The sequence below is a fragment of the Pogonomyrmex barbatus genome, unplaced genomic scaffold, assembly GCF_055798465.1.
Source record: "Pogonomyrmex barbatus isolate J1 unplaced genomic scaffold, ASM5579846v1 scaffold1, whole genome shotgun sequence".
Taxonomy (NCBI): domain Eukaryota; kingdom Metazoa; phylum Arthropoda; class Insecta; order Hymenoptera; family Formicidae; genus Pogonomyrmex; species Pogonomyrmex barbatus.
In genome coordinates this window covers 10,204,993-10,212,542 of record NW_028297098.1, presented here as the reverse complement: position 1 = coordinate 10,212,542, position 7,550 = coordinate 10,204,993, and the positions used below count along the sequence as shown (strand labels likewise).

The window sequence follows — 7,550 nt, the reverse complement described above, 5'->3', positions numbered from 1 at the left end:
TCAGTGTCTTCAGCACAATTTTGCGTATCTGTATGTTGCAAAACTTTCATGCTGAACAATTTTTTAAAAGCGCAATTAAACTGTATTGGTGTAGGATTCAAACAATTACCGCCCTGTTGTCTAATGGAACCAAAGAAATTTTCAATACAGTCTTGATTTATTCTTCATGTGCGTAAATGAAAAATCATGACATTTTAATTTCTCTCAGAGTAACATTACACTTCTAATTGTTATCTGCCAGCAAAACAGTTAACTTTAACACGTGCATTATTTTCATTAATTACATTTATACTTTTCAAAAAAGAAATCATTTGTTCTAAAAATTGAATTTGTTTTTGGCTTCCGGTAAATACTTTTCTATATTCTTTGGGACTATTTATTGTGGAAGAATTTAAAATATCAAATAATTTGTCAAAATGATCAACAAAATCAATTATTCCCACTGCTTCACTAGAAAGAAAACCGAAAGACATTTGTGTGACACATTCCCGCAGCTACGTGATTACTAAAAATTTGGACGGTATATTTGATTTTCATTTTTTGAAAATTGGTAGGTTCGATATGATTTTTAGCTTAGGAGCGGTTTTCATCCATTGTTTACTGTCTCTATTATAAAATTCCACAATATGAGCCCATGACGCAACTTTGTTTCATTCCAAATTGTATTCGATGTTTGTATAAATTATCGCGTATTCTTTTCATCAAGTGAGGCGTATCAAATATATATAATATTTCTAATTCATCAACAAAAAAAACAGAATTTTCGGTTGAAATGCCCAGTTCACGAGACAATTGCATGAAATTAGACCCCATATCCGAAATTAAAGCATGCACAATTGCACCACAACCTTGTAATTTTCGAATAATGTCAAATATAATAGACTTTAACACACTTGATTTACAGTTGTTTCCACAAAACAAAAGCAAACTGGAAATTTCCAATCTCCTGCAATGCTGCGTGCCATAACAATAAAAGCATTTTTCGCAGATTTTGCTGATTTCACATTACCCATATTTTCAAATCCTATAATTTCATCTTGTGATATATTGTAAAATAAATGAACTTTTAAACTCATTTCATCCACGCATAATATACAATGGCGTTCTAAAGGCGTTCTAATGAATTTAATTTTACGAGTAAAACTTCAAAGATATTATTATTTATGCCGTTTAACTTGCCATGTTTGCGTGAATGATTGAAAACTATGAATAGATAGATGGTAATGCGAATTGTTTTTTAAGCTCTCGATAATTTGGAGGACTTAAAAAATATAATCGTAGTGCAAATTGTTTAAATTCGGAAGTATATCTTCTCCCATGTTTGCTTTTAATTTGGGCATCAACCTGTGTACATAAAAATTGTACAATGTATTTGTGGGTAATAACTTACAACTTAGTTGATGAACAGTTTCATGTTCTTTGAGATCTTCTTTATTTTTTCTTGTATTTTCCATCTTCTCTATTTTTCTTTGAAGCCGTCTAATTCTTTCGCGCAGCATTTTATTTTCTGCTTGTAATTTAGAATTCCGCTCTCTTAATTTCTTCTTCTTGGAAAAAAGATATAATTATAAAAGTAAAACAAATATGTACATATGTATAAATATATATAAGAAAGATTAAATATCAACTAAAGTATATATATTATGAAATACTATTATATATTAAGGTTAACTTAATGTATAATATTTTGCTTTATGTTTTTGTTTACATTTTTGCTTTATGTTTTTGTTTTGTTAAAAATAAAAGAAAATAGCAAAATATCTCTAACGTAAATATAAAATGAGAAATATAACTTAAAATATATTTTAAATATACTTTAATAACTAATTAAATATTATAAATTTTATATCTTTACAAATAATATAATTAAAATGCATTTATGTTATTAATTGTAATATAAAAATTTACGGTTTAGCGATCTCAGCATCTGTATCCATAGGTAATATTGTTTTTGATGATTGGATATTGCTGAAACATATGACATATCTTCTTAATATTTTACTTTCTAGATAAAAAATAAAATTGTTTAGTTGGCAATAATATATAGCAGCAAAAACTAACATTAGTATTAAAAACAATATTTATAAGAATATTTATGTAAAAGTTAGAAAACCTGTTCGTTTCTTCTTGTTAACAATCTTTGACAATCGTTGATCTTTGAAAATCATTGACAATTTCTTCTGATACTGTTGTCACAAGTGTATCATTGTAAATGTTATAGTATTATTTTATACATTATCAATTATTGTTCATAATTGCTTCAAAAAAAAAGGAAACGTTATTCAAAATAAAAAATGTCTCATAAAAAATGCATTATTTACTTTGTTCCAAAAAATATTGTCGGTATAGCATCAGGATGAAGACTTGCTCTACTTTTGCCGATTTTATACTACATTTTTTCAAAATGCAAGTGGCATAGTCGATAGTTCCGATGAGCATATTCTGAACCCATTACTTCTAAATCTAATCAATCAGAAGCACGTATCCATTGCATCTATCTATATTTTACCAAAAGTTGTTAATATACAAAAAATATAATACGTATACATAAATAAATATATAATAAATAAATAAATATATTTGAGAAATAAAAAGTTAAAGATACACACACACACACACACACACACACACACAAACACTCACTCACTCACTCACTCACACTCACACACACACACACACACACACACACACACACACACACACTCACACACACACACACACACAAATAAAACATAACTAAATTATACATGCTTTAAAAAAAAATTAAAACAAAATTACCTGTCGTATTCCTTTGGAAACGAAAAAAAGTGTCTTTTTTCTGTAATTTTATTGTTATATTTCTTTGCAACACACCATAAACTTGATTTATAAGTCGACATTTTTTCCCCTTGTATTTTTATATAATTTGTATATACTTCCAAGAAGCAGTATCTACAACAAAGCTAAGATGAAAAATGTTTCTTCTTGGAGAATTGAAAATCTGTATAAATTTTTATACAGATTAACTATTATATTTACCAAAGAAGAAAAAACTCTTCGTTTTCAATTTACTTTATCTTCTTTCACTAATCACTATTCACTGAACACTGAACTATTCACTAATCAATATTCAATATTCACTGAACACTGAACACTCCTATTTATTTTCTTTAACACGCCTTTTAACAGAGTAAACTATTTTATTTCTGTGTGTCAGATGCTTGCTCCCGCCAGTTTTGATTGTTGGGTATTTAAATAACAGAGAACGCTATAGAAAAACCCAAGAAGAAGTGTGAAAATCAGTTACGTGATTGGTTACCTACATAGCTCGCGCATGTGCAGTTCAATTTTGTACACGCTGAAATCAGGAGAGTTGCGCTACTGTATGTACTGTGCCCGGGGAGCTCACTCTGTGGTAGTGTACAGAGGCCTAAAAAGCTCACTCTGTAGTAGTGTACAAAGGCTCAGAGAGCTCACTTTGTGGTAGTGTACAGAGGCCCGGAGAGCTCACTCTACACCGCAAAAAGGCTAATACGTTGCCTCTGAAAAGAGCCGTTTGTACTTCTCCAAGAGGCACAGGGAGCACAGTTTTGTCTTCTCGGAGGACCAGTGAGCACAGTCCGAGAAGTGAGAAGCGTGCTGAGGGCTTGTTTTCGTGCCCTTTATATACTGCTCGTGATCTAATTTTAGTCATGAGAAAGTGCTTATCTTCCTGCACCGCATAGCGGTGGCGCCGCGCACTACGATGCTTATATTGGGTGTGCACTTGTGGCGTATCGCCAGGCGTACCGCCACAATTTATATATCTGTGAATTTTAATTGTAGCGTATTTACTGCATTTTTCTTTCTCTTTCCATGTAATTATTAATGTATGTATGTATTGGTTCAGTTTTAGGAACAGTCCTCAGCGGAAATATATATATATATATATATATATATATATATATATATAAAGGCATAGGAAAGACGAAAGAATAACAATAATAATGATAAAAGCTTTTTCTTTCCTCTTTTCTAAGAAAAGGAGAAATTTTTTTTCAGGATGCTTATGTAAGCGATAAAACCTAAAAGTAGATTCTTTACCTTACGAGAAAGAAATAACATAATTTATTAATATAGAAAAAGGAAGAGAAAGAAAAAAGGATTGTTATATTTCTTCTTTTCTTTTTGCAAATGTTGTCTACCCCCAACATTTATCTAAGGCGGGGAGTGTGTTACGTCCGAACTTCACGATTCTTTTCTCTTTTTGGAACGAATGGGCGAGCTCCGATATAGCATAAAAAATCACGCTGAATAGTAAACTAAAATAATTTTTACGAGCTCAAGCTCCGTGGATGCCAGTCTGCCGAACACGTGAACCTCAGACTGTTGAGGGCTCGCTTTTCGAACTAACAAATAAACTATAAAACCCGATTATATTGCAACTAAGCTAAAATAATACTTGATAGCCATATGTCGAACGTAAAGAAACCCTGCACTGGCGACGACGGAAAACCATAAATTATCAAAATTATCAAAATAGGTATCTGTCTTCCCTCATAGCAGGCTGCGTACTCGAAGAGCCTTCGTGGCGTTAGTTATTTAATCCGCTGATTCAGCCACAAATATTTAGATAATGCCATATGTTAATAGAGACTCAAATCCACTATCTAACTATCCTATCTAAAAATTCTCCTCGTAATTCTATCTCGTAATCAGACTCTTTTTTCGAAATTCAGAACTATGATAGGCTAACTCCCCCCACATCCCTAACGATTCGCTAATTCCTATTCGTTGAAGACCCGTGAGATACTTTTAAGTTCGAACCGAAGCTCCACTCCCGCGATAGCTTTTTATTAAGATCCTCTCCGGAGGAAAGCACTTTTGCGCTTATTTTTTGACCGGCAGTCTTTACGCGCTCTGATCCGTCAGTTTTTTTCACTAGCAAATCTTTTTACGGACATTAGTATGCCTTTGCGTTTGTTCGCGTTCGCATTCACTTCTTAACTCCTGATTTAATCTTTGTTGTTTCTCGCCGAAATAACCGCAAATTTAATTATTAATATTTTAATATTGGGACGGATGAATTAAAGTAAATTTATAACTTCTCTTTATTTTCATTTATTATATTCAAAAGAGAGTATTTCCTTTTTTGTGTCCTCCTGTTGGTTTCGACCTCACCACGAGACCCCAGGAGCATCCTGTGGAGAACCACTGGCCGCTGGTCCCGACTTCCCCGCTTGTGTCTAGTCGATCCAACAACATTTCTACGACATTTCTTTGTAATCATCACAGTAATAAGTCGCATGGATTAATATGATCTACCTATCACCATTTAAATATCGATTGTTTCCCCTTGCTCCCCTCTCCCTTACTTATCTTTCTGAGCCTACCGTGCTTTAACACTTTTATGCTTACATAATTGTTTGTTTAAATTATTCTATTATTTCTTTTTATTTATTTATTTATATTGTAAAAACCGGGCATGATCCTAAATATTTTAACGTAGAGTCTTACTCCAAACTGCCATGCCCGACGACCTCCGCTACTTTTGTAACACCCACTTACATGCAATTTTATTCTTTTCCACTCTCATCCGCCCATTGGAAAGGATATTAACCGTTACCATTATCTACCGAGTAATCACTATGCGTACCATTTCTCCTTTATATTAAGTATTTTGTGTTTTAATTTTATATTTTGTTTCACATTAATTAAATATTTACTTTAACAATAAATTAATTTATTCATTCGTAATTTAATCCTCTCGTCACACTCGTTCCTGTCCACTCTCGGGGATCGCATATGGTCTTATCCCAGGCAAAAGAGATTAAATTCTCTTGCCTAAATTAACGGATCGACGGACGTACGTCACACAGTCGGAGTCATAGCGTCTTTTTCAAGACGTTGATCCGTATCGGCTTGTACGGTGCGTTCGACTCGCAGGCACGCTCCGGAGCCACCTGCGAGAGGATATTCGGTGCGTCTTTCCTTGCCCCATCCCTTCAACCCTTAAGTAATAATTCTGGGGTTTGGACGTAACACTCTATTTTATGAGCCTGTTAGGAAAATTTTTGTCTTTATTAGACTTTCCGTTCTGTCGGCGCCGAGACTATTTGTTTAAGGAAGAGAAAAAAAACATTTAGTGAGCAATATATCTTTCATCGAGAAACGAATTTTTCGAGATTGTTCGAAGCCCTTCGAAATTGTTCGAAAGGAAGAAATTGTGGAGTACGTAGAACGTAACGAATAAATTATATAAAAAATATTATTTATAAATATTATTTATGAATATTTTTGAAAGTAATATTTACATTATTATTGTAAAAAGATAAACAGTAAGAATGCGATATAATACATTAAGTGTATATGTACATGTTTTAATGTGCCCCGGGCACGCCAAGTTTTTGTATGTCATTTTTTTTTCTTACACATCAGATTTCAATAAAATTTTTTGGCAACTACAAATTGACATTAATTTTGGATTGGTAACATCTTTTTTCCTTTGCAAAATTTCTTTTCTACTTTATAGGATTAAAAGTTTAGGCCATTTTTTTAATATGATTTTTTTTATTTTTGACATGTTTCTTATAGAAATAATTACATAATTTTGTAATATAATACTTGAATTAAAATAGAAAAAGTCTTGGATGCAAAGATATGTGTCGAATTTTATTATTTATCTTATTTTTTTAAAAAGATCAAACTTTCAGTTAATGTAATTATAACTTAGGGCCACTTTTTTGATATCAAATCTTTTATACAAATGACATATTATTAGAAGCGAGTAGTATATATTATATATATTATTATTGAACATCAGTAAGATGACGTAATTTTGTAATATTTGGATTGAAATAGAAATACTCTTGAATAAAGATATGTACTTGAGTTACGTTTTTATTAAATTTTATTTTTTTAAGAAGATATAAATGGCGCCAGAAATTGATAAAAAGCTTTTAATTGATACTTATCATGGTTTTATATTTTAAAAACAATTGTATATTAAACTTCCGAGATAATGTAACTATAATTTGGCGCCACTTCTTTGATATCAAATCTTTTATACAAATATTAGAATTGAATATTATATACTATTCGAACATTAGACATAAGATTGCGTAATTTTGTAAATATTAGATATCAGATTACGAAATATTACAGATTACAGATCACAAAATATTAATATTACTTTCGAAATAATGAAATAATAAAAATATAGCAATAAAAAAAGTTTAATATTCAAATAGATTAAGTAATATATTTTATAATGATTTTTAATTCTTTTTACTTTTTACATTTAATATTTTGTATAATGATAATTTTCATACTTTATTTCTTTATTTTTAAGTCTCAGATACTTAAAGAAAACAAATACAAACATAAATTACAGACACAATGTCTGACAACTCAATGGGTACATACAAACAAAGCAGATCAGTGATTTTTTATGATTGGTTCTTGCCTTCAGTTTTTCTATGAATCTAAGTAGGTATCAATCCTAATGAAAAATTACTCAATACTCACTGATTTTTGTTTATTAAATGTGCCATTTTGGACCTTCTTTGCTCAAGGATTACCTTATTAAAATT

General features: G+C 31.1%; 1 pseudogene; it reads right to left on the bottom strand.

Annotated features, from left to right (window-relative positions):
* Positions 1-1,177: 1,177 nt before the first annotated feature.
* On the bottom strand, positions 1,178-2,879 carry LOC148938091 (uncharacterized; annotated as a pseudogene).
* Between the last annotated feature and the right edge of the window lie 4,671 nt (positions 2,880-7,550).